The sequence below is a fragment of the Anser brachyrhynchus genome (assembly GCF_964034855.1).
Source record: "Anser brachyrhynchus genome assembly, chromosome: W".
NCBI lineage: Eukaryota > Metazoa > Chordata > Aves > Anseriformes > Anatidae > Anser > Anser brachyrhynchus.
The window spans coordinates 19,474,149-19,481,162 of record NC_137704.1 but is presented as its reverse complement, the minus strand read 5'-3'; the positions used below and the strand labels follow the sequence as shown (position 1 = coordinate 19,481,162).

Here is a 7,014-nt window from a genome sequence, read left to right as displayed (position 1 = left end):
TCTTTACTATATATAACCAAAGCAAGTTGCCGCGTTAGGGCGCCCACAACTTTGGTGGGACTACCCCCCGTGCCGCCCAGCGCTGAATAAACATACTTACTTTACAATCTTACTGATTGTGGAGTCAGCTTTCCGCGAGTCAGTTAGGAGTTTTAAGAAGGAAATGAAGTCTTTAATTGAGGGCCTAGCAGAACAGTCAAATCCGTTTCTAAGGACTATTTTGTATTCCAGGGGGGGAAATGTCAATCCTGAGTATGTTATTCACTGGAGAAGAATGTTTAGGAGGGGAATGATTCGGCAGGCAGCTATGCAAGAATGGGAAAGAACTAACACCCCCCCTGGACTGAGAGTAATTCCGATAGAGCAGAAATATCTGCAGGAATGGCAGGCAAGGAAAGCTGCCTGTGTTGCAACCTAAATCCTAGCAGGGACAGGCTTTGAGAAGATGTTTTAAGAGTGGCAATTGTAAGAAATGGTCCAGCAATTCGTGCCACTAAGGGGTTTTGAAGGGTTAACATTGAGGCCTGGGTTTAGGCGCGAAAAGAACAAGGGATTTCTTCGGAGAAAAACTACTGACTTTGCACGGATGTGCAGTAACTTCTGATAGCCGGCCAAGAGACCACCAGATAAGGAGGAAGAATGAGAGCCTTCCTGTCTTCCTGTCTCCCTGGACCACCAGATAAGGAGGAAGAATGAGGGCCTTCCTGTCTCCCTGTTCGAGCAGCCCCTGAGAAAGTAACAGAGACTGATAAGCAGGCGACATCAGATTCGGGAAACCAATTATAATAACCTTGCCTCTTTTAGAAGTAGTAATAAATATGTATTAGCCTAGGAGTATAAAAAAGTAGATGCCTTACGTAACGGGTGTGCGTCCCGGTGGAGCAGAGACTCCCGGCGCACCCAGCGCTGTTTGCTTGCCTCTATTCGTTTAATAAATTGTAAACTCTGATTGTAATCCTATTTGGGACTCAGTCATTTATAACAATTGGGGGCTCGTCCGGGATGGTCTTGGTTCCTGAATTCTGACTTGATCTAGGAGGGGCGCCCCCACCATTTGGTGGCTCCTGTTCGAGTCAGGTCAGGGCTAATGCCATCCTGAACCTGAATAAGGGCAAGCAAAGATTTAGATTTTTTTATGAGCTCCCTTTGCCGGCTGCAGCACTATATTTTGCCCGTAATTCTGCGCGCGAAGATCCGAACGAAGACGACGGAGTCGTAAGTATTTAAGGCGTATACCGTTCGGTTGGGTGGGTTTCGGTTGCCTGTGTGTGTGAGAGTGTGACTGAGACGGAACGTAGTTCCGAAGCGATTGTGGAGGTCTTCTAACCGCGGTTCCAATCTCCCGCGAGGGACTTGGCCGGTGAAGGACCGAAGCGATTCCTATAGGATTCGTGGGTGGGTGATAGGTCCTAAACCCCCTGCAAGACACTCTCACTAAGGCAACCAAGGGCTGTAGGAATTGCCACAGTAAAATTCCTAGATGGGTCAGACAAAATTGAAGACCCGGGACCAGAGAAAAGGGAGCAAATTACCAGACATACCACCAGAAAGTCCATTAGGGATAATGATTAGAAATTGGAACGATAGGGGCCCCAGAAAAGGAAAAAGCAAAGTAAAAATGATTCAGTATTGTATGATAGAATGGCCAAAGGAGCCTTTAAGACCACATGTCTTTTGGCCTATTTTCGGATCTTTTGAAGACTGGGTTTGCCAGGCTTTAAATCTACATGTTAACTCAAAGGAACCTTTTAGCCAGGAGGAAAGTGATTATGCAGGATTATGGATCAGGATCTCACGTCCTTTTCCAGCCTCAATATTTACACTAAAAGCAGACGAGAAGTTTGACGAAGAAGAGAACAAAAAAATAAAAAATAAAAAAAAAAGGAAAAAGAAAAAGATGATGAATGGGAGTCATTGGATAACCTACCACCTCTATATCCTAACAATCCACCCCCGGTGGTGCATCTTGTAATCCTGTTTTGTTCTTAAATGTTTTGACTGTGTCAAGGAGGAAGGTGGGAGCATTATCTAAGTAACAGTTTAGAAGTTTGGGTATATTCGCGGTGGTGTTTGGTCAGTTTCCCAAGTATCGGGGGAGCGGGGCTGACTGATTATCAAAGTGGTAGAACGGAGAGTCACTTCTTTGGTGGTTCGGGCCTGAGCCCTGGGAATTTGGTAAGAAGGGGGAGAGCGAATTTATTTAGGCCTCAGTACCTTTTTAAACCCCCATCTTGACGGATACACAGGAGTGATTCCTTGTTTTGTGTAGGCTTACTAACAAAGTGCATGAGAAAAATTAGCATTTGGCTTGAAATTCGGTCTTATTGAAATGTAAATTTTGTGGAAAGAAGAGTTTAATCCCAGAGAATTGGGACATTTGGGAAGAAGATTAGGAAAAGATAGTAAAAACCTGCAATAAAAAGGTTTGCGTGGAAATTGAAACAAGGGACAGTAACTAATATAAATAAATAAAAGGGAATGGGAAATCAAGGAAAAGGGGAAAATCCAAAAAAAAAAAAAAAAAAAAAAAAGACGTCCTAAAAAAGAAAAAGCCTCCTTGGGTGCATATTGGCACATTGGAAGGATATTGTTAGAAATGGGGGCACAGAAAGCAAGAGGACTTTCACTAAGTATTGCAATCAATGGTGGCCACTATATAAACTAAATGGCCACTTTATGGATCAATCGACTATAACAGTGTCTTGCAATTAATGTTTTTGAGGAGAGAAGGAAAATAGGATGAAATGTTGTATAGTGATATGTTGTTTCAGCATGTTGGAGGGAAAAGGTTTGGAATTAAGTTGGCCCCTGACTGAGCCTTTGGTGTTGGCATTAGAAAAGTACAGGCTGGAGAAAGATAAAGGAAGTGTTAAAAGGATTGTTGGAGGTGTTAAAGGTTGTGTGGCATGTAGTATTTAACAGAGCTGTTTGAAGTTGAATGAGCAGGGAAAGAGGATGTAGGAATGTTAATAGTTCCGTCTCAACCCGAGGCTGAGATCTCTAAATCGCGGGTGTGAGCCCTCTGGGGCAGAGGGACCGTGATGGGTCCGAGAGAGTTGTCGTGGAAACAGAAAAGCAGCTAACTCTTGAAACAACCTGAGTTCCTGTGTGAGCTCAGATTGCCAATGGGACCGCTCAGGGAACTTTCAACGATTGCATTCCCCTGACCGACCCCCTCACTGAGACCCTAATCACCCCGGAAATTATGTAAATACTAAAATCTGGTTAAATTGGCTATTGGGAATTGAGAATCTGTTCCAACAAGGTCCAAAAGAAACCCCTATGGAATTTATGGAATTTTTGAATTTTTGGACCAACTTTGAAATGCAATGAGAAAAAAAAAAAAAATGGACCTGGCTTAAAAACAAACAAACAAACAAACAAACAAACAGAGGCAACTGGCTAGCCTCTTTCCAGGGCAATCGGCCCCTGATATCAGAAAGAAATTGTCTTAGGCTGCAGGACAAACTTACAACAGTCAGGAATGACGGGGACCTGGGGCATCTACCCTAGCAGGTCCACTAGTTGAAATAAAGCTAGGAAACGAAGACAGAGGCTTGAATTTTTTGTTGGTTATGGGAGCTTCTTTCTCTGTGTTAGTCAGTAAATGTAATAGGAGCAACATATTCAGTGTTAAATAGTTTAAAAGGACGATTAGGAACTAAGACAACTACAATAATTGGAGCCACAGGGAAGGAGGAGGAACGGCCATTCTTACGACCCCTTGATTTGCGTTTTGGGGGTGAGGAACTAACCCATAAATTTTAGTATGTACCAGAATGCCCGATGCCACTCTTGGGACGGGATCTATTAGCCAAATTAGATGCAACAATAACCTTTGAGGATGGAGAATTAATAATGAAGGTACCTGAGTCCAAAGTAGGCCAAATCCTAATGATCAAAGATAAACCCTTTGTTAATATTCCAAGAGAAGTAGAAAATGCAGTTATAGCAACAGTACGGGAAACAGATGTACCAGGGAAGTCGAAACTGGCACAACTGGTAAAGGTGGAATTAAAGGAAGGAGCCAAACCTGTTTGAATCAAACAATATCCGCTTAAGATAGAAGCTAGGCACGGGAATGGTGAAAATTATTGACAAATTTCTCAAATATCAGATTCTGGAAGAATGTAAATCGGAATACAATACTCCAATTTTTCCAGTAAAGAAGCCGAATGGCGAGTATAGATCTGTACAAGATCTTAGAGCAATAAATGAAATAACAAAGGATATTCACCCGGTAGTAGCTAATCCTTACACATTGTTAACATCTGTGAAAGAGAAATATAAATGGTTTACCGTGATAGATTTAAAGGATGCCTTCTTTTGCATACCTCTTGATAAAGATAGTAGAAAATTATTTGCCTTCAAATGGGAAAACGTATTGAAGTTTTTGGACCACATATGGTAACAACCGTTTTGGAACAAAGGGGGGGGGCACTGGTTATCACCCAGCTGGATGATGAAATATCAGGCAATCCTAACTGAACAAGATGACATAACCTTGAAAACGACTAACCTGTTATATCCAGCAGTATTTCTAGGAACCGTTCCAGAAGAAGGACCGTTGGAACACAATTGTGTGGAAATAATCGAACATACGCCAGCCACAAAGATTTGAAGGATGTACCCCTTGAAAGGTATTCAGTGGGAATACCACACTCCGTGGCACCCACAAAGCTCAGGGAAAGTAGAAAGGATGAATCAAACAATAAAACAACAATTGGCTAAGTTAATGATCGAGACACAGCTGCCCTGGACGAAATGCTTACCATTGGCACTTTTAAACATAAGAACTAAACCACACAGTGAGACTGGATTATCATCATATGAAATGTTATATGGTATGCCTTATTCTCAAGGGATGCCCCTAGGGAACAATGTAGTTGAGGATCATAGTATCCAGAAATACATAATTACCATTGGAAGGAGATTACAGGAGATAAGATAAATTGGGATGATGACTCAGACACCACCTTTAGGATTTGCTATTCATAAAATACAACCAGGAGACAAGGTCTTAATAAAAACCTGGAGAGAAGAATCATTGAACCCCCGATGGGAGGGACTGTACCTTGTTTTACTTACTACTGAAACAGCTGTGAGAACAGCAGAAAGGGGTTGGACCCACGCATCCAGAATAAAAGGACCAATAACTACCGAAGCCTGGAGGGTTGAGTCCACTCCTGGGGAACTGAAACTGAGACTAAAGAGGAACTGATATCCCAGCAATGAGGTTCTGCATGAATTAAGGGCACTGGATAAAGAGGACAAGGCTGAAGGGAGGAAAGGGAGAAGGCAAGACCGGGGTAGGACCCTCCACTGCGGCGTGTATGGTCTACCGAGGGAGGCAACCCCTATGGGTATTGACCACCGAGTGAGAGTGCCTCGACCGGACTTCTCCCACACCAAGATCAGTTTGTCCTGAGAAAAATAACATGAGAACCTTTTAAACCCATAATAAAATTGTGATTAGTTTTTCCAGGAGCTGGATCACCCTGAAGGGCTGAATGGTAACACAAGCTCTGAAAGCGGGCCCAACCCCATGATTGAAGGCGCTTCCCACACTCTCAAGATTGGACGGCGAAAAAGGCTTAAAATATGACAGGTTGCCAAAGAGAACTGAATTGTGACTGTAAGTGGAAACCCAACGTGGGAGCTTGGAAGCGTGCATATATGAGTACAAACGGGGCAGACATTGTAACAGGACCACTCGGTAACAAGGACACTCTGTATTATCACGCCCCAAAGGGTAAAGATGGATGGGATGGTCATTTTCCAAACGGGACGTGGGCCCTAAAGGGACATTATTGGGTGTGTGGCAAACATGCTTACAAGAGGCTACCTGGAAACTGGTCGGGAATATGCTATGGGGGGTACATAAGACCCTTGTTCTTTTTATTGTCACAAACACAAGGAAATCATTTAGGAATAAGATTATATGATGACCTGAACAGAGTAAAACGATCTATTGATACTTCCTTATCCGGGGATAGTGCCCAAAAATGGGGAAAGGATGAATGGCCTCCTGAAAGAATCATACAGCATTATGGGCCAGCCACCTGGAACTCAAATGAGTTGATATCAGGAGCCCGAGAACCTATTTATAATTTGAACCGAATAATTAGGTTGCAAGCTATCCTCGAAGTTGTAACAAATCAAACAGCGACAGCCTTGGATCTTTTGGCTGACCAATCCACTCAAATGAGAAATGCTATATTCCAACATAGAATGGTCTTAGACTATTTACTAGCAGAAGAAGGGGGAGTATGTGGAAAACTGAACGATTCTAATTGTTGTCTACAGATTGATGATAATGGAAAAGTGGTCAAGCAGATAACAAAGGAAATTAGAAAGCTAGCCCACGTCCCAGTACAAACTTGGAAGGGTATGGATTGGGATTTCTTTTCATGGTTGCCTGGTGAACCATGGGTTAAAAGGATGGTGTTTTTATTTTTATGTGGTATAGTGACATTATTGTTTATACCTTGTACGATACCTTGCTTTACGTTGTTGATACGGCGAGTAATAAATAGCACCCAATTTGTGATGACTTCAGTGGAGAGAAAAGGTGACGTGTCGATAATGATGCTTAAGAAGTGGACACCCCGAGAACTGACTGATGAAATCCAATTGTTACTGACAAAGGTTGAAGGAGAGACACGAATTGATGATTAAAAAAAAAAAAAAAGGGAGGAATTGTAAGAAATGGTCCAGCAATTCGTGCCACTAAGGGGTTTTGAAGGGTTAACATTGAGGCCTGGGTTTAGGCGCGAAAAGAACAAGGGATTTCTTCGGAGAAAAACTACTGACTTTGCACGGATGTGCAGTAACTTCTGATAGCCGGCCAAGAGACCACCAGATAAGGAGGAAGAATGAGAGCCTTCCTGTCTTCCTGTCTCCCTGGACCACCAGATAAGGAGGAAGAATGAGGGCCTTCCTGTCTCCCTGTTCGAGCAGCCCCTGAGAAAGTAACAGAGACTGATAAGCAGGCGACATCAGATTCGGGAAACC

General features: G+C 43.0%; 1 long non-coding RNA gene across 1 annotated transcript; it reads left to right on the top strand.

Annotated features, from left to right (window-relative positions):
- The first annotated feature begins 201 nt into the window (after positions 1-201).
- On the top strand, positions 202-6,745 carry LOC308184845. The gene is made up of 2 exons (XR_013942945.1): positions 202-1,215; positions 4,533-6,745. It is a non-coding gene; the product is annotated as an uncharacterized lncRNA (long non-coding RNA).
- The last annotated feature ends 269 nt before the right edge of the window (positions 6,746-7,014 follow it).